The sequence below is a fragment of the Etheostoma spectabile genome, chromosome 2, assembly GCF_008692095.1.
Source record: "Etheostoma spectabile isolate EspeVRDwgs_2016 chromosome 2, UIUC_Espe_1.0, whole genome shotgun sequence".
Classification (NCBI taxonomy): Eukaryota; Metazoa; Chordata; class Actinopteri; order Perciformes; family Percidae; genus Etheostoma; species Etheostoma spectabile.
The window spans coordinates 28,178,755-28,199,762 of record NC_045734.1 but is presented as its reverse complement, the minus strand read 5'-3'; the positions used below and the strand labels follow the sequence as shown (position 1 = coordinate 28,199,762).

The 21,008-nt window shown below is 46.7% G+C and overlaps 1 pseudogene; it reads right to left on the bottom strand.

The window, feature by feature from the left end:
* Positions 1-1,560: 1,560 nt before the first annotated feature.
* Positions 1,561-9,728, bottom strand: LOC116704902 (protocadherin-18-like; annotated as a pseudogene).
* Between the last annotated feature and the right edge of the window lie 11,280 nt (positions 9,729-21,008).

The window sequence follows — 21,008 nt, the reverse complement described above, 5'->3', positions numbered from 1 at the left end:
GGATATCCCACTCATGCTGCTTTGTGAAATTGTATCTGTCCCATGTTACCCAGGTTCATGTCGCTATTACTTAGGTCAAAGCAACAGTTTGACATATTGGGAAATATGGTCATTAACTTTTATTGTTGAGTTTTAGACGAGAAGATGGATACCACTCTCGTGTGTGTCTGCAAAATATGAGGCTACATCCAGCTAGCTTAGCATAGCATGAAAACTGGATATGGGGATACTAGCATGTACAATTGAACATGTTAATTACTGAACTTTAGAGGGCCTGGTAGCCTTTGAACAGAGCCAGGCTAGCTTTCCCCCCTCTCTGTTTCACGTCTTTATGCTAAGCTAAGACTTTGACATCATATTTACCAAACAAGAGTGGTTGAATCTTATAATCTGACATAAAGCATATTTCCACACTACAAATATCCCTTTGAGGCAGTAACATGACTAAAATCTCATAGAGATCCGTCAGCAGAGCATTAGCTCGCTAACTGCTCCGCTACAGTGATATAAAGCTAGCTCACAGGAGGCTGAGCTAATTTAGCACCTAGCATGCTTTAGCGTCCTTCCTTCACTCACACAGCCAGTGTGTATTGTTTATTGAGGCTTGGCCTCTTTAATGATGAAGACAAACAAGCTCATTATTAAGTGTTTGCACGTGCGTGTGAGATTAAGTGTGTGTGTGTGTGTGTGCGTGTGTGTGTTTTAAGTGGCACCTGCCTTTCTACTGTATGTTCTCATGTGTGTCTATAAGTGTGTGGTCTTGTTTTGCGGGTGAGCAAATGTGTGTCTGTAATGCGTGCGTGGTGTGTGTGTGTGTGTGTGTGTGTGCGTGCCCGTGTGTGTGCATGTGTGTGTATGCAAATTCTAACCTTTACCTTGTTAAAGCTCTGTCTCATGAGGCTAATTGCCTCATTTAGCCCCAGTTGTTGAGGTTTCACACTTTAAGCACAACTCAATATTCTATTTTCTCCTGCCTGTGTGTGGCTAAACTGTGTGTCTTGCTCACGCGTGTGTTATCCCCAAGTTAAACACCAGCAGAGTGAGTGAGAGCAGGGCAGGGCAGGGGAGGAGGGGCACCCTGCCCACCTTCTATTTAATTGTATTACCGGCCCATATGGCTGCGGTTTACAGTATCATGCTTTTTTAATTTCTCATCATGTGCCGCTATTATCAGATGCTGTTCATTTGCTAAGCATATTTACCATAAGCGTGATGTGGCCATGGATGAGGGACTTGGAGACAGAGACTCCCTACTCTGAAACTAAATTAACGCCTAAATGCATTTTGAATCGAAAGAGATCATTTGGGAATAAATTTACAGCTAATGGGGTATTTATTAGAGTCATGCATGTGAATTGTGGTATAATGAGGTTTGCCTAGAAAGCACATGGCTGACTGAAGCTGTGCACACAGACAGAGGGTGCTGCAGTTCTGTTGCTGGGCATTAGGGGGTGCTAAGACACAGAGGGGCAAATGGACGCACTTGGAGGGGAAAACATGAGAAATAAAAGTCAGGAAATTACCGCGAGACGTCGGACGAATGATAACTCTCAGACGCTGTTATGAATCCCTTCACTTTATTTATCACCCCATGGTCACAATGTTACCATACAAAACCAACTTCCAACATGGAACGGCATTGGAATGTGATTACTTTGAATACGCACACACACATATTCAATACCAAAATTAAATACAATTGTTTTTCATAAAATGAACAGAGGAAGAGAGACACATTAAGTGATATTAAGACATGCAGTGACAAATATAAAAAATAGACATTTGTTTTCTTTTTCTGTACAAACATACACGGACACATATAAATATATAGAAGTAAAAAAGCGTGTATTGTTTTTTTTTTTTCTTTAAATACAAAGGTCAAATTGTACAGTTACATTCCATAATAACAAAACAGGAGACATAGCACAATATTCAAGTGAGTTTGCCTTTTTCCACAGATACTGTACAGTACTGTACAGTGTAGAAGCAGGAATTAGATCACACAACTGTTGGTTCCTCCCTGTGGAGTCTGTTCGCGCTGCTGTAAACATTACAAACGAAGAAAAGGGTACAGTTTCCGTTTCAAATCACTCGATGCAGACACTTTCTGAGAGAGTTGCAATAACAACTGTTCTTCAAGCGCTCGCTTTGATGCCTTTAAGTCACCTCAATCCCAAATTCAGTGCCGTGTTTTACTTTTCTCCGTGGGTCTCTCAGCACCGAGCGGTAGAGGAGGATATTTGGCTAAATCAACAAGACAACCATTACAGTGAACAAGAAAACAGTCATCATACAGTCTATATATGTTGGCACAAAGAACAAGCATTTGCCAGAATGTGGGTGAAATGTGAAACCATGCTATGCCTTCTCTCTTTTTTTTCCCTCTCTCTCTGTCCTTAGTTCTGTCTGACATCCTGCAGCAGTTTGTTGATCTCGTGTACCAGCTCGCTAGCGTCCATGCCGGCCTCGTGGCGGCTCTCGCTGCGCTTGCCGCCCGGGTGGCCCTGATGGAAGACGCCGTCAAAGTCGTCTTCCTCATAATTCTCCGGGATTTCCTCCATGGCCGGCAGCCATTTGAGGTGTGGCGGCTGTCCGTTGGTGGAGTTGGGAGCGGGCGTGGAGGAGGAGGTGGAAGAGGAGACATGATTGGCTCCCACAGATCCACTTCCGGGATTCAAATAGTGGGTATTGGCCGCCCATGCAGCCACACCTGGGGGGTAAGCGGGACCTTTCCCACCTGGCAACAACCCTCGCCGGTTGTCCTGAGGAACAGCGTTGTTGCTATGGTTCCCTGCCATGTTGCCACTGCGCCCGCTTCCCCTCTCAGTGGTCAGTGAGGACGAGGGGGGGCTTGTTTCGGTGCACTCTGCGTACGAGTCCATGTTAGGGGGGAGGAGCCGCTGGAACACAGAGTTCATCTCTGTGAGGAGGGAGCCAGCCCCTCCTCCGGCCGCGCAGGCGTCGCTTCCTTCAGCTCCCCCGGCCCCGGCCTCCTCGTTCCCAGACTCCTTGCCAAAAGTGGAGAAGCTCTTGCGGCGCTCCGAATCAACGGAGGACTGGTCATCGTCGAGCTGGGGCTGCTGGGAGGACTCCTCCCCGGGGATGTACATGTTGTTGCGGTAGTCAGAGGAAGCGGGCGAGGAGAGCGGGGGCATCCAGCACTGGTCAGAGTGTCCCAGGACGCGACATTCATCCGTGCACAGCCGCATAGCTAAAGCAAAAAAAGAAAAACACATGAAGAACATAGAAAGAGTTAGGAGCAGGGTCCAAGCTGCAGGAGAAAAACACTCGGATAAATCACATCACAAATCACAATCATAGTTGCTTCGGTACAAAATAAAAGTCAATACACTTCAGTAATACAAGTCCTACATCCGGGGATTGTGGTAAAGTAGGGCAAGAAGAGAAATACAGTTCAGCAGCAGGTCAATGTGCATTTTATTTTATTTTTTTATTATTTTTTAAATAGGGGAACAAGGACACTGTTCTGACTAACCCTTCCATGTGCCAATATAACTTATAAATACAACATTGTTCAATGTTGTTCAATATTTCACAGCGCTTTCATTAATAACAAACACACACATCACAGCGCAGGTTGGTAATTGGTTGGTCGTCTGTTTTTTTTTCTCTTCATATTCCTGCTTGGAGGGCCAGATTGGTGATATTTACAGCTTACAACACAAATATCCAGCTAGTGCCAGGTACGAAAAACAAGCACAGATCTAGATAAATAAATGAATAATTGCAAGATTCGACGCAAATGGCATTACAGGCAGATGTTAATGGAATATCCGGCTGCTCTGCCAAGCATGCCTGTGTCTCCCGACTGAGGCAGGGATTTGCTTGTTTAGTTCTTTTATCATATCCAGCATGAATAGCCACATTTGCCCATCTAAATAGAAAAATCTAAACAAATTAAATCTATTGAAGAGAAACAGGGATAATCCTCCCTCTCGGCCCATTATCTCCTTCCCCTCCCTATTTTTTCATATTAGCATAAGAGATAGAGGAAGGGAAGGGGAGGTGGTGTTGGGTGTTGGGTGTTGGGGGGGGGGGGGTGCAGCACCTCCAAGACTTTCTCAAAGGGAGGAAAAACAAAAAAAGATACAGAAATGTCCGCCACCACCCCTCCTTTTATCCATCTCAATAAAGATAGAGAATGCATTAACAAGTAGAGAGAGAGAGAGAGAGAGAGAGAGAGAGAGATGCTGAGGAGCTCTCCAGCATGTAGGGGAGAGTGAGCGCGGGCCTGAGTGAGTGAGAGAGAGGGAGAGAATAACATAATTCTAAAAGCAATTACGATGAATTCTCCTCAGTTCAGACATGAAAGTGCGCCGCTGTCACTCACCGGGAGGGAGGTGTGGGGGTGGGGGGGGGGGGAGAAAGAAGAAAAAAAAAAAAGAAAGAAAAACAAAAAACAGCACACAGAGACGCATAGCAATGAGTGACAGGCGATCATCTCCGCTCCGGGGAGGATTTTACAGACACGACTCTAACTTAGGGGCAGATAACGCACACACAACACACACACACACCACACACACACACAACACACACACACACAGAGTAACACAAACAGCCAGACACACTGTAACCTCCCTCAGTGTGATAACGAGCGTGGAAATGAGGCCTGTGTGGAAGAATGGGGCCGAGTACAATGGGGATTGTGTTGGCAACAGGGTGAATGGAGTCGCTGTACAGGCAGGTGTACGGACCAATAACGGGCTTAGGCCTGACATTGTCCATGGTGCTGAAATGTGTCACGCAGGAGGTCCATTAGGTGTGGTCTGGGGCAAGGTAGCTCAGGTTAATTCGCTGCTAGTGCTTTTCTTTCTCTCAGAATCAGCGATAAAAACATCTTGTTTCAAACGGATCAGGAATGACAGTCAATCAAACTGAGACAAAATCCACCGCAGAGTATGACTACACAACTTTTGCTTGATAGGATTAGAGCGTTTGAGGTGTGCAACTGATCCAAGACAATTTGGCAAGTATGGGGACGGGGACGGGGGGTGGGTTCCATCATCCGTAGCTCACCTGGGTGGAGTCGATGGTGCATTTCGAGGTGTATCAGGTCAGAAAAGCCCTCCCCCAGCAGCAGCCTGTCCACGGGGGATTCCCGACCCATGTCACAGTCACTGTCCCCCGCCTCGCTGTCCCCACGGCCACTGTCCTTCAGGCTGAACTTGTCCATGTCTTGCAATGCATACCTGAGGACGACAAGGAGAAAAGGATGACAAACCCATAATAGGTATCACTCTGTATCTCTAAAAAAACAATGTTGCACGTTCACATTTTGCAAATAAAAGCGGAATGCATTGTGTTTTTTGCCGACTGAATCCGTCTGTCTTTAAGAGGAGGGAGACCAATGAGCAAATAAATCCATCATATAATACTTAAGGCTGCTTCAGGAATCTGTCAACTCTTGAGACAAGCCTCGGGCCCATGAATCTTACTTGCAGGTAGATCCCCTCAATAAATCTATCGCAACAGCCACTAGGGGCATCAATAAATCTGTCATCCATAGACCGTACAGGGACATTATGATCAAAGTAATGATGGATGCACACTTTGCAACGTGAGCCCCAAAGGTTGTTTTTTTTGAGGAAACTGTTGTGACATTCAGACAAATGAGTTGCATACCTTTGAACTGAATGACATTGGTATGATAACAACTGGAATATGAAAAAAATATATACATTTACACGCCATCAAAACCATGATCTACACGGAACTGAGCAACTGACAGGCAAAACCGCACAACAGGTAGTTGGAACATGTGATACACAATGAAAAACAAGTGGTTTAAAAAGTAAACTAAAGATTCTCTTTTTTTAAGGGGGGGGGGGGGGGTGCTGAGGGATAAGGGTGAATTACCTGTAGCTGCGGGAGTATTTGTTGCCACGGAAACTGGGTCTGGGCTGGTACTGGCCCTGATGGAGCATGGACAGAAGCTGTGAGACTTGCTACATCCAAAACAAAAATAAAAAAAATAACAAAACAAACAAAATAAAACAAACAAAAAGAAACAGAAAAGGGTGGATGAATAACAGATGGGAAATTGAAGAGAGGAAGAAAAAAAGAGAGACAACACAGAAGACAAAATAATGGATGAGTAAACACAAAATGGATGATGGAGAGGCTGCTGAAAATGAATGAGACAAAATGGATGGTGTTCAAACAAAATGAAAAGGGTGTGTGTGTGTGTGTGTGTGTGTTTGTGCAGGAGGGGGGGGGGGTCTAGATGAATTTGGAGACATATGGCTGAGGGGTGAGCCGTGGTTATGATGGCGGCAATGATGACAGGGTGTAAACAAGGTAAAGACAAAGACACATCTATAATCATCAACAGTTTTAATGAGAGTCGGTTTGAACTACAGGGCAGTGTTGATTAAGTCACTGTCACACATGGAGATGAGTTAATTTGCTCAAACAGAGACAGACATGCGAGGATGAAAAGGTTGGTGTGTGTGTGTGTTTGTGAGAGAAGGAGAGTGTGTGTGAGAGAGAATTTGGAAAGGGGCTGAGGGACCATATGTGAAATTTCTGAGAATAATTTACTTCTGTGTGTGTGTGTGTGTGTGTGTGTGTGTGAGTGTGAGAGTGTGTGCTTGCTCAGTGCTCACCTCCACTGGTGGAGTCGCGTGTGCCAATTCCAGGGCAAAGCTCTCTGGAATGTGATTGGATGAGATGGTCACTAGGCTGTTTAGTGACTGTCGGCTGTGGTGACTCTGCTGGCTCCCCATCTGGGCTCGGTCCATGGGGGGCGTGGCCGAAGGTGAGCGATGGTGAGCTCTGATTGGCAGGGTGCCGTTCACAGTGGGAACCAGGGTGATATCACCTTTGTGGATTTGGCGCGACGGCTTCTTGGGATGGTGCTGATGGGTGGATTCTGCCACCCGGCAGTTGTAGGAATGCCTCGTCTCCTTCTTCTCGCGGTTACAGCGAGCGGCAAACACCACCATGATGACCAGGAGCATGGTGCAGATGGGGGCCCGGGGGAAAAAAATGTAATAGGGGGATCGAGGAAAACTCCCCTGGTCCCATCAAGGGGCCCGGGGTTTCCATGTTTTCATGGGGTGATTTTCCCCGCGCCCGCCTTAGCACCCAAGGCCCCTTCCCTTTCCCCCATCCCGCCCCCAACTGTTTAAATCTAGGCTAAAGGGGGAAATTTGGGCCAAAGTGGCGGTTGGCGGGTTTTTCACACGTTTCGGGGGGCCAAAGGGGGAAGACCCCGGGCGTTTCCCCCTTTACGTGGGGCAGATGAGTCGGGGGTTTTACCCCCGTTTTCCATCGTCCCCAAACGCTGTCACCCCAAGTGGCCGGGTCTTGAAATTCGATTTCAAAAGGGAAAATCCGCGGTGGTTCCACTGGGGGACCAAAAAAAGGGCCCCGGGGGGTTTTTGTTCTCATCCAGAATGTTTTAGGAAAACATGACGTTGGGTGACCAGCGGGGGGTTTTTCCCCCCCCCCCCGGGCTTGGCTTGCCCCCAAAGGAGATGCGGCTAACGTCCTCCCGATCGAACGTACGCAGAGCATAGATGGCGCCATTGGACGGGTCAATTGTGACGTAGGTGGAGATGGAGCTCCCGTGGACAGAGTTCTCCAAGATGGAGTAGCTCACCTGCCCATTGGCGTCCAGATCAGGGTCAGTGGCCAAGATGGACGTCAGGTACGCCCCGGGGGCATTGTTCTCCGATTTGAAGATCTCATATTGCCCCTTCTCAAAACGGGGCGGGTTGTCGTTTTCGTCGGTGACGTGCACAGTGAAATGTTTGACAGTAGAGAGACTGGGGGTCCCGCGGTCCTCGGCCACCACCGTCAAACTGAACTCTGACCTCTTCTCTCGGTCCAGAGATATGTTGGTCAGAATCATGTAGTTGTTCTCATAGGACTTCTGCAGTTTGAAATATCCTTGACCGTGAAGTTTACACTGTACCTCTCCGTTTAACCCGGAGTCCAAGTCCTCCACCCTCACCAAAGCCACAAAGGTGTCCAAAGGGGACGCCTCAGATATATAGGCTGCATCCCCATTGCCCTGAGAGGACATGAGATTGATGCTGATGTCTGGTTTATTGTCGTTCACGTCTCCAACTTTGACCAGGATCTTGCAGTGGGCCGGCATCGAGTTGGGACCCATGTCCTGCGCTTGGACATCAATGTCATAAGAGTTCACGGCCTCATAGTCCACACGCCTGATGAGGGTCAGGCGGCCGCTGTCTGGGTTAATCTTAAACGTCTCCATGATTTTGGGGGACACGTGACTGCTGAAGGAATACACTATTTTGGCGTTGGTGCCGTCATCGGCGTCAGTGGCGTTTAAGTCCATGAGCAGAGTGCCAACAGGTGCATTTTCCGGGAGATTAATGACATATGATGACTTGTCAAAAACGGGGCTGTTGTCGTTTGAGTCGGCAACACTGATTTTGAGGAGGGTCGACCCCGTTCTCGGGGGAACGCCCCTGTCAGAGGCCGTGTACTGAAGTTCATAACCGGAGCGCACCTCCCGGTCCAGCTCCCTGAGCACCACCAGCTCAGCATATTTGGCCCCGTCCGTCCTGGATTGGATGTCAATCTTGAAGAAGTTGTTGGGCTCTAAGGCATACGTGTAGAGTGAGTTCTCCCCGACATCGGGGTCTGTGGCGCTGTCCAGGGGAATGCGCGCTCCCACGGCCGCGCTCTCGGAGATCTCAATGGGGATGACGGTGCGGGCGAACTGGGGCGCGTTGTCGTTGATGTCCAACACTTCCACTTCGACGTGAAACAGCTGCAGGTGCTCAGTGGGGAGCGTCAGCACGTCGAATTGAATGGAACAGTTGAGGTTCTTTTCGCAGAGTTTCTCGCGGTCGATTTTGGTCCTGATGCTGATTTCTCCGTCCTGCTCGCGCACCGTGAGGAAAGACGAGCTCGCTCTTTGCATAGCTCTGAAGCGGAGCGACACTGAGCTCGGAAGTTTAGCCAGAACGTCCGCGACATCGTCTTTCAAACGGGCAATAACCGTGCCGACCTTCTGCTCCTCGTGGACCTGATATTTCACTGTCTTTCCGGCGACGTGTTGGGTTGCCAGCGCCAAAACAGCCACAACTTTCCACAATCTTGTCAGAAATAGTCCTTTCATTTTTCCTGGTTGCATTTTTTTTTTGTGGAAGCCAAAAACAAGATCCACAAAAATAGCTCCAAAAGGCAGAACAGGTCAATCCCCGGTTTTTAAATCACTAAATGCTGTGCTCCTTCAATCAGCAGCTGCATGTCTCTCTCCGCGCAGCGACGAGGAGAAAAAAAACATTAGAATGTTCAAAATGGAAGCTCGCTCAAGTTGTTTTAATTTCCATTAAAAAAAACATCCAAATGTGTGTCTATCTAGATCTCTGTATGTGTGCGGGAGAAACGTCTGAACGCCTGTGACATCTGTGCGCCTTTCTCCCTCTCTTCCCTGCGTCTGGTCTGTGCGCCGTGCGCTCTCCTTCGCTCCCTCTCTCCGTTTGAGTTGCCTCTGCACACAGACTTGCCCAAAAATAACCCGCCTCCAATCAACTAGTTGTACAGCCACGGCCCCCCTATTCACATCCCGGGAAAGAAAAAACGCTTCTGAAATCAAAAGCTGGCTGGTGGCCACTCAAACTCCAGAGGAGAGGAGAAGGCGGCGAAAGAGGGGAGGCAAAAGAGAAAGCGGGGGATAAAAAGAAACCCCGCCCTGAGGGGTAAACTCGCCCCACTTTTCAGAGTAACGACCATGCCCCTACAATGGACAGGGGAGAAAATAAACTCCAGAGGAAAACCTTCATTCAAAAAGCTTACCCTGCCGTTTTGCATTGCTGTAAAACCACAGGAAGGTTTACGAGTTCCTCGCTTCGGGTCTGTTCTCCCCAGACAGCATGGAGACACACAGAGTCTAAATTCTCATTAGGAAAGACAAATGTATAGTCACTTCAATCCCCAGCATTGTCACACTCCACCTCTAAAGCCTCGATAGGCACACTTTTAAAACCAGCTGTCACCACTCACTTCTACTATATGTGACTGACGCACTGGATGCATTGGCATGTGAACGCATGCCATGTGCGTTTAGTCCTTTTTACGCTCTTTTAAAGTGGCAGATGAATACCCTCTACTTCAGGCGCGGGCACTTTGCACTAGATGTTTGGAGTGCAATATGTATTTTTTTTTCACATGCGTCTCATCTGTGTCTGTCTGGCTGCGGGTAGCCTACAAGCCGGGTAAGCTGTGTGGCGAATCGCGTTGAAAGGGAGCCGTACTCTAATGAATGCCTTTAAAGAGTTGGTCACGCGGAGGAACCGAGCTCTGTCCCCGTGCACAAATCTGTTCAACATCACTTCAAACTCCCCCCAGGTTGTGTTATTTTTTTTTGTTTTTTGATAAGGAGCGCATGCAGCATCCAAAACACCTCGGAGAGGCATTTGTTTTAGCTCGCCAGAAAATAGTCTCATTTATGTAAATGCGCACGCACAGAGTGAACCAGAGCCATGAAAATAAAACGGAGAGAGAGAGAGACAGAGCGATCTAAGGTTTAATGAATGTGCACAACTGGGACAGTGCATTCTGGAGACCATCTGGCGCGGTTTCTTTGGCACCAGGACCCGGCGACCAAACAAGACTCCGGCGGAGCCCTGAACCCCACGCAACTGCAAGGAAGAGTTGTCATGGGGGATTGGAGAGAACTAAGCTGTCCCACATCCATTCACACATTGCGCGCGCGTGCATGAGGCTGCGGTCATCTTGTGTGTGCGTCAGAGAGACAGAGTGGGAAATAAATCGGCCCTCAACTAATAGGGAGCTCAGTTACTGCAATAACAGGTTCATCATGCATATTCAAATCAAACAGTAGAAGTTGAAGATGAGACTGCAGGTGACCATCTGGAGCCCCCAAATAATACTGTCTCCTTTCCTTTCTCATGCAACACTTTCTGAATCCTTTTGGATGGCCATAATTAACCTTAAGCAACAGATAGACACATAATCTGCAAAACAAATGAATAAGTTACCACAAGCTGCTACCGACTGGCTGCATGATTACTATAAAAATCATCTCAGGGCTTGATGATGTAATTTATTTTAACCAGGTGGGCTGATCTTTTAAGCATCTACACAGACGCGTCTAACCCTTTTTTGCGCATTTGTCTGAAAACAATAGCTTATTAAATATTCCAAACGTGCAGGGACACCAACCAGAAGCTGTTTCTCCCCCTTTTTTTTCTAAAAGCAGGGCCTTAAATTGGCGGAAAACCTTTATTCCCACCCCCTTTGTCTATTCATGGCCTGAGCCATGTCTGCGAAATGTTTGCATTCACTCCTCTTTTGCACATCTTTAACCATAGTGCGCTTGGTAGGCTATTTAAACAGGTTTGATACGGGCGCCCAGCATTTCCATAGCCCCAATGCTTACAATGCAGTAATGCAATTACTTCATGCGTCCCAGAGAAGCTAATCACATTTGGAGAACAAAGTCAGCTCCGGAGTTTATGGAAGAAGGGAGCAAAAGAAAGAGATGGGGTTGGAGGGGGTGGTTGGTGGGGGTGCGCTGGGGTCTTAAACACTGCGCAGAATGAAAACAATTAATGTATAGAGGAGGTATAATCTAAGTAAAAAGCAGATGGAGACTTAATACATTTAGGCACGCTACATAACCAGAGGAGCCGAACAAACATGGTCCTTTTGAGTGCATGAATAATTGGGCCAACCATATGCATCTTCTGCAGCTGGAGCAAAAGACATGTCTCTTGGATTTAGTACGTTTTTGGTTCTCCTGCAGCTCCCCAAATATAATTTTTTTATTGACCTATAGGTAGCTCTGAAGCCCAAATCATTGGTTCCACAAATGCATGAGAATCAGCATGAAACAGCTCAAACGCCTGGGTGCACCTCTGCTCATTATTGCCTCCGTGTGTCTGGGCCTTGTAGCCACAAAGTGATGGTGTGAATTAAACGTCTGTCGTGAACATTCATGGCGATCTTTGCAATATCCTCGCTCCCTCCCCCATGTCAATGGGAGCAGCAGGTGGAGCGGCCATAGAAATGTGCCTCTGGACCCCTGGTTCAGATTAGAGTCAAGAGGAATGTGTGTGTGTGGTGTGTGTGTGTGTGTGTGTGTGTGTGTGTGTGTGATGCTGGTTGTAAAGGCACGCGAGCATCTGTCGCCTCGTCTGCCTGCTCATTGTCACTTATTCAATTAGCAGCGATTTGGTGGATTCCATTCCAGAGGGGAGGTGCAGGACCACAGACAGGGACTGGGAGTTTGCTTTCACTGCTGACCCCCCCCCTGTCCTCCACACACACACACACACACATTGGGCCTACCACCCCCAACACAACAATGATTGTTATTCATCCGAGTATCTTCTTCGCTCTCCCCCTTCTCCTTTGCTTTCATTAGGGCTCCATGGAGCTTTAGTACTTTATGACTGGTTGGCCACCATTGTGCGTGTTTATCTGTGCGAGCAGACAAGAAAGAGTGTGCTGCCTTGTTCTTGCTCACAGTGCATGTGGTGATCACATTCTGAGTGCAGCATATTGCAAGCGATGTCAACAGTTGCGCGACAAATTTATAGCCCGGGCAGAAGTATGGGGCAGAGAAAGAATGGGTCTGGCCACCTTTAAAGTGGCCGCATTACTGCACTGCTCTGCACAGACCCAATGAAAAGAACAGGCTGTTATTACTTTTTTTGTCCAGGCTTTACTGACTTATGCGTGAGGAAAGGTGTATAAAATATTCATACCTTTCCTCTGCTGGGCCAATACAAAGTGTCATTTTAACTCAGGCATGGACATACTGTATGGTTGACCAATACATTTCCTATTCTATTCCATTCTACCGAGGACCGTGGTGACTGGACGATGGTGAACCGTCACTCATTGCTTCGCTTTGAGTTTTGGCAGTTGAATTTAACCCTGTAGAACATGCATTGTCAAATCAAATGAAAATCTCAGATTCTATTCCATTCCCCTTTATGATATTCTATTCTACTGTCGTTCCTTTGGGCATGGTGACTCGTGTGTTTGTTTGCATGACATGCAGGAGCAGTTTGGGTGTCTAATCATCCAGTCATTCTTTCCTTGGCCTCATTCTCTCTCTCTGATTCATACCTAGCTGACTTTAAGTGTACACACACACTAGCGTGCAGGAGCACACACACACACACACACACACAACACACAGACACTTTATGTGACTGAATGGCACTGACAGCGAGGTGCGTTGCCCCACCAAGACATGGCACAGAGAAACACAAAGGCTTCACACACAATCAGCACCACAGCACTCAGGACTGAGCCGCTCTCCCTCTCCGTGTCTCCATGTAAGTAAGGCTCTTCTTCACATTTAAAAAGCAACAGTACTAGTTCCTTTTAATCACTTGTTTTCTTTCTCTTTCAGTCATACCTCAAAGGATAGTTCCAGTTCATTGCGACGGTCTTGTTTTTGTGGTGACTGCTACTATATTTTGCCAGTGATAACATTGTACTTGGCAGCGTGGTTGCAGAGATCTAGAAACACAGTGAATGTCCCAAGTCAGGTACAGATTCTTCTGACTTTGCACTAATGGTCACTCATTGCACAGGAAATCTATGTTCACACAACTACAGCGAGTACTCTGAGGGGGTTGGTTTGAAACCTAATTGATCATCTGACTGTATATGTTTTAATGATTTCACCGTGTTCCCAGATCTCAGATATTAACTTGGTGAGTACAGTGCAATTATTACTGAGAGGAATGTAGAGCCAAGTCTACGAAAGTAAACTCCAAGTTGCAATAAACTAAAATAGGACAAATAATAGGAAACACGCTTATTTGCATTCTTGCCAAAAGTTAGATGAGAAAATTGACAGCACTGTAATGAGACAGGGGAAGGCGTTTGGCTTAGTTTAGCTTAGCATAAAGAATGAAAACAAGGGGAAACAGCTAGCCTGGCTCTATCCAAAGGTAATAAAAAACATGCACCTCTAAATCCCTGGAGTCTCCTCTGGTTGCCTGGTGACAGCATGTCGATGACAAGACAAAAAAAAAGAGCTTTTCATTTTTTGCACACATGTTGTCTGTATCTGACAAACCTGTGCACACACCTCTACATCCATCCATGGTCATCCCACTTTTTGGATTTTTATGTTATTTAACCTTTATTTATTCAGTGGAGGTTCTTTGAGAGGCAGCCTCTCTTTTGCAGGAACGCCCTGATCACATTCACACGGTTCCACATTCAGACCTGGAAGCTGCCCAGAACAACCACAGGCTGATCTGCTGCCACTGAGCAGCTCCACTGGAGCGGTTGGAGGTTGAACGCCTTGCTCAAGGGCACCTCAGTGGTGGAAATGAAAGAGAGACGCTTTCCCCATCCAGATTTGACCCTGGTGGTCTGGGGGGATGGAACCCACGACCTCCCGGTCACAAGCCACGACTCCTGTGCTGGTTTTCATTTTCTCCAAATTACTATTCATTTAATGTTCAAGCAATGTGCAACAACCTATTAAGACACTGTCTAATGTCTGCAGACATGGGTGCCAGTTGGATGCTTATTATCATTTCCTTCACTCTTAAATTGATCATTTTTGGAGATAAGAGAGTCTTTCTAAAAATTAGATTGCAATTCAGCTAGGAAATATGAATAGCAAATTAATATTTATTAGGGAGGCACTTGAGAGCCCTGAGCTCCGTATCCTTTCTCTAACGCCTTGCAGGAGTCACCTTGAATTAATGGAGAAAACAAAGTTAGGACCTATTAGTCTGGAGGAGGCAATGCCATCGCATGTAAGACACAACCACCAGTGCCTGTGTGTGTGTGTATGTGGGTTTGTGCGTGTGTGTGTGCACCGCCTCGTGTCAATGGCGGCGAGCACGTGTTTGTCTTTGATTGACATGTTGCTGATTTGTTGGGGACGGCCTTTCCCCCGATACGATGGCTGTCTACGGCTGATGACTGGCAGCTAATTTGTGGTCCTGAGATTAGTGTTTTAGAAAAGGAACTCTTTGGGAGACGCGCCACGTCCAAACTGAATTGGTCCCATTTGGTGCTCTCTCTTTGACGGAGCATGTGTGTCAGGCCGGTAATGAGGACAAGCCAGGACTCTTTCACATGAAGACGGGCGTCATCCCCGAGATATCCCCGCAGAGACAGCTGCTTTTTGGAACATGTCACACCAAACATGTGCAAGATCCTTCAGAGCATTTGCACTGAAAACTGCCAGGAAATCACTTTTGATTACTGCATGGACAGAAGTCCATTTTCTTTTTCTTTTTTTCCATCAGTGTGGTTTTGATTGGGAACTGGTAATGAGGTGGAGGTCATGAGCGCGCTTCCCCGGACTCAATGAGAAATCACCGGGTGTTTGCGAGCGTTCCCGTCGTGTTTGAATTAGGAAATGCTAGCTTGTTAAGTTACAGTGTTAAAGACGTAGAACAAATAGTGACATGAGCCGCAGCGCACACAGCCTAATTCAAACCAGAGGCTCACACACACACAGTCCAGAGACTTGCTGGCACACACCAGACTCTGATGGGTGTGGGTTCATATAGGAGGAAACCAGGAACAAGGAAAGTGCCTGGTCTGTGTAACACAAAGCCCCCGTTGTTTCCCCTGCGCACACATCCTCACAACTTGGATTGATTAGAGGTAAGAACATGAGCTGTACTAACACAGACCTATACTTAGACTGCTCTGTTTAAAGCCCAGACATCCATAAAAGCTGTCCGTGTGTGTTCTCGGGTAAGCGTGCGTGTGTTTGTGCACGCGTCCACGCATGAGCCGGTTCTGTGGCAGGGGTTAGGCCCTTGCCAGAGTGCTACAGGTTTAAGTGTCCCCCTTGTGACCCACTTCCTGGGGTTGCACCAGATTTACGGTTCCTGTGGTTCCGAGAGCTGGCAGCTGTGGAATGGAGAAATGGATAAGGAGGGGAGGCGGAGGGGGATGATAAAGAGGAATGGACAGGGTTGAAGGAGCGAGGGAAAGAAGCAGAAGAGGGGATGATGAAGGGACGGGAGCGTGGAAAGGTGGAAAGGTTGCAGTTACAGTTGAAATATGTTCGAGGTTGCTACAAAGCCTGAATGAAGGGAAGGAAGACGCGGAGAAGTGTCAAGAAGGGGAGGGTGGAGGTAGAAGGTAGGGGGCGAGGAGAGGAGAAGGTATGGGGGTAGGAGGTTAGTAGGGAGCGTGGAATTAGACGCAGAAGGGGGAGGGAAACAAAGAAGGAATTGAAAGCATCAAGAGAGAAGAGAAATGAAGGGATGTGTGGGAGGGAGAGGCGTAGGAGTGGAGCAACGGAGGGAGAAAAAAAAAGACAGGGGGCCTTCTGCGGTGTACCCTCTGGCCCTTCAGATGTTCATGATTAAAACCTCTTTCCTCTCTCATTCACACACTCCACTTCTCACCTTTGCTTAATGAAAACACAACTCCGGATTGATTTGTGACAACCTTGAGAGCGCCTGTGTGTGTCTATCTGCGCTTAGGTGTTGTTAGGTGTGTGTGTGGGTGTGTTTAGAACGTCCATTAGTCATGTAGCAGCCTGCCCACACCTGATTTCCTGTTGATTTGGTTTGCAGACTGAAAATAAATAAAAAGAAAACCTCGACTAATTCAAAGTAGGGAGATAAAGTGGACTTGGACAATCGCTCCCTTGGTGAGAGGCAGCGTTGTTACACACATGCACAATAGACCACATATTTCACAAGCTGTTGAACTCCATTGAGGAATGCTCAACATGGTGTTTTGAGTTTATGCGGGGGGGAATTGGGAGCCGAATCCAAACAGCGAACAGCAAAATGTTCAATCAGCTCCGCAGGCGGGCGGCGAGTTGCAGAGAGAGAGGGAAGGGCAGGAACACTCGCAACGGATGACTGGAAAAGACGGACGAGGAATAGAAAACGGACAAAATGTGGAAAAGTGGACTCAGGGATGATGGATGGATGGAACCAAAGATGGATGGAGGAATGACATTTCACCCCGGTGTGTGCACTTTTAGACCGTTTCACTCGTTCTCTCGCCAATTAAAGTGAACTCTGCGTTTCATTCGGTTTCAGCGATTTTTGATTTCGCCTCACCTGAGTGTAGTCGCATGGGTGCGTGCACGGCATCACTGTCTGATAACTGTCAATCACTCACTCAGCGCTAGGGAGGACTTTGTGAGGACACTTTCCATAAAAAACCTGTCATTTGCAAACTTAACTGTTCAATCACCCATGCTTATCAACCTGGATGGCAATTATTTGCGTTACTTTGGTTAGGATTAGGATAATGGTTTCATGAAGAGAGAAAGAAAAGATTATCAAATAAATGTCAAAAAAAGATATAATTTTTGTATGCAAAATGATTAGGGATGGAGCAGAAAACTCAACGAACTGCAAAATGGGCATTCATTTGCACCAGCTAAGAAAACTAGAATTTCAATCATTCAAATATGCGTGTGTTCTGCCTTAAAAAAAATTGTAAACGTAGCGCTCATCATCGTGGCTAATCAACAAACATGTCTTGTCAAGGCCGCATCACACGTTATTATTGGCTCCTAACAAGCAATTAATTCACACCAGAGCTCTTCCCTGGGCCGAGTAAACAGCAAATTGCAAGGAGGCCCTCACGTGGTTTAACTTCGACAAACTCTGATGCAAGAAAAGGAAAAAAAAACAACATATTGCTGAAGTGCAGAGCGCCGTTCCCAGGGGCCACATCAAAGGCGGCGGAGGAGAGGCGGGAGAGTGTGGGCACAACACCAAAACATGCTGATACAAAGCAAGGTTACACACAGTCACGCTTCCAATATGCATGCGGGAAAAAATCAAAATACATACAAGCACATTTGGTGGATTACCATGCCCTCTGCTTTTTCCTTTCTGTTATTAACATCGGCTAAACAAGCATCCATCATAATTAGCACAAGAATTTCCACATGCACCGCATCCTCATCACCACCACCAGCCTTGGTTACGCTCTTTTCTTAAATATATATTTCTAGCAATAGCTACCTCAATATATAGCAACATCTTTTTACCACACATTCCCCTTCAGTGAGCACACGAGGCAGCCCCAGAGAGACGGAGGCTTTTTGAGACAGGACACAGCGTGCTAGTGCGCTGATCAATAACCATCATCACAACTTCTCACCTGCCTCCGAGCCTCGTGAAACGCCTGCTCGGGATATGAGGCTTTATTCTGAGGAGATGCAACATGATGAGTCATGATTTGGAAAGATAGAGAAATGGAAATGCGGCCCTGCATAGAGTGGAATAATGTGTGGCAGAGACTTGCACAGACATTTTAAGATGAAAAAAATAAATTTAAAAAAATAACACAAAGCACCCAAAAACACTGCTTATCCCCGGGCCTGATCCTCATGACAGAATGCCAAATATACTTTGTGACAAACAAAGAACAACAATGTCCAATTTGGGAGTTATGCGGTTAAAAATGTAGTTCTTGCCCATGGAATCATAACAAAATACTTCAATAGAGATTAAAAAAAATTAGACCGTGGTATTAGAAACCGGCTTTGGCACCAGGTTGCATGGTCATGGTAAGGTACAACACTCAATATGAACACTATATCATTTACAAAACCACCAAATGCTCCCAGGTAAATATCAGATAACAAAGCTATTCTACACTGGAAAGGTCACAGAGCTCCACAGTAGAAAGAATGCACTTAAAGGACAACAGTTAGTTTTTTTTTTTGTGTGTGCAGCAGAGGTTGCCAGAGCAAAAGAGTCACAATGGCCACATGAATGGGAAATATACCAGGTTGATACAAATCCACCCTGTCTCCTAAACATTATGTTCCTATACAACTAAACTGCATTTTCAATTACTTATATTGGAAAACGTAATTCTTCAGTTTCCATTTCTCTTTGACATGTTAGTATCAACGCAGGGAGGAGGCCGGGGTGGGTGGGTGGATACGTAAGTTAACTGGGAACTGTTGGGTTTCTGTAAATAACATTACAGAGTACGGCCTGCTCTTTTATGAAAAGTGCAATGAGATAACTGTTGTTGTGATTTAGCGCTACACAAAGAAAATTGAGTTGAAATTGACATAACATACTTTACGTACGTCCTAACTTAAACTAGACAGTCTTGCATGGCCGGACCTTCCTTCACAGCGCTGTGGAGGAGGTTGTGCCTAGTCCACACAGCATTCTAGTATGGGGAAAAAAAGTGTTCTGGTGTGTTGGCATTTCTTTAAACCAATCGCAATTTTCTTGGGCGGTGCTAAGCGTCAGACGGAGCAACGGTCCCGCTGCAAAATTGTCGTGCAACAGAAAACTCCGATTGGACAGATAGTCTAGCTAGCTAGGACCAGGTAACCATAGTCCTCAGATTGGACAGATAGTCTAGCTAGCTTCTGGATTTACCCTGCAGAGATCTGAGGACCAGGTAACCATAGTCCTCAGATTGGACAGATAGTCTAGCTAGCTGTCTGGATTTACCCTGCAGAGATCTGAGGACCAGGTAACCATAGTCCTCAGATTGGACAGATAGTCTAGCTAGCTATCTGGATTTACCCTGCAGAGATCAGAGGACCAGGTAACCATAGTCCTCAGATTGGACAGATAGTCTAGCTAGCTTCTGGATTTACCCTGCAGAGATCTGAGGAGCAGTGAAATCGGCCAGAGTTTAAAATTCCAACAAAGAAATGGGAAGGAAACGGACCCCTGGCCAAAAAGAGGGACACCTGCTGGAATTTCCAGAGACATTGGAGCAATCCCAGATGTGGAACGTCTTAGATATATACTAGGTAAGAAACTTACTTATTTTAACCCAAAGCATGATCTTGAATCCAAACCTAACAAAGTCATTCTGTTGCTTTTACCTAACCAAGTTTGGTGTTGATTCACATAAACCACATGTTTAATACATCATTCATTGATTAATTGTGGTTTTGGTAGACACATTTTAGGGGACAGTCTGATAATAGAATAGTCTGATAATATGGATTACCTAATGTGGTCCTGTGGGACACTTTAGCCAACGAAGGCAAAGGAGGCATCAGCCGTCAAGGTGCCTTTTTATTTTGGGTAGACTTTGACATCCATTGCAAACACATCACAGGGGAAGTATATGGGACGAGATGTCACGCCGTAAATACGTCGGGCCTGGCATTTGAGAGAGGACTTGACAGAGTGACTCATTACCAAGTGGAGTGGAAAGAGCCACACACTGTAGAGTAATGCAGGAGATGCCATTTGTTTTCCTACTTTCTCTCCGCTCAGTGCTGACAATACAGTTACAGACAGAAAAAGGCACAATACCTGTGTTATCTCAGAATGAACTGGGCCTTACTTACCGTTTGTCTGAGCGATATTGTATTGACGCGCTCGGCTGTCTTCCCCTGTCTCTATCTCCATCTCTATCTCTTCCTCTTGTTCTTCCACTTCTTCACCCTTTTGTCTCATTTTCGCCTTATCATTCCAGTCTCTCCCATCAATTGGTCCTTCCCTGTTTTCTCTTCTTCTCTCTCTCCAGCTGCCAATTCTCTCGTCTGCCTCGCTCGCTCGCTCGCTAGAAAGGTGAGCGTTTCCTCCACCAGTCTGCCGTGTGTCTGCCACTTTCCAATTAGCTTGTATACCTGCTTCCGGCTGTGTTGGAGATAAGATGGAGCTGATACCAACAGGCTGCTGTTATCTCGGTTTTCCTCCTGTCACACACACAAACAGACATATACACCTTCACACATAGCGCCGTCGCCACACGAGCACACACTCCCTGCACATGGTAGGCTGACAACGAGTGGACAAACGTTATGATGAATGCATCAGGGACTGTCACACGTTGTCAACTCGCCGTGTAGCTTTGAGAGCTCATCAGCAGCGATTTTCCCAGTTTTGTGTGAGTTTGCGTCCACGCACTGTTGTGTGCGCGGGGGTCACGTTTGAGAGTGTGTTTGGATGTTTGCTGGTGGCAGGGTGGTGGGCCGTGAGATGACCCAGCGACCTGCCCAGACTGTTGAATAATAAAAGGCTATTCACACACTCAGAGGGTGACAGCATGAAAGGAGCAGCCACAGAGAGGGA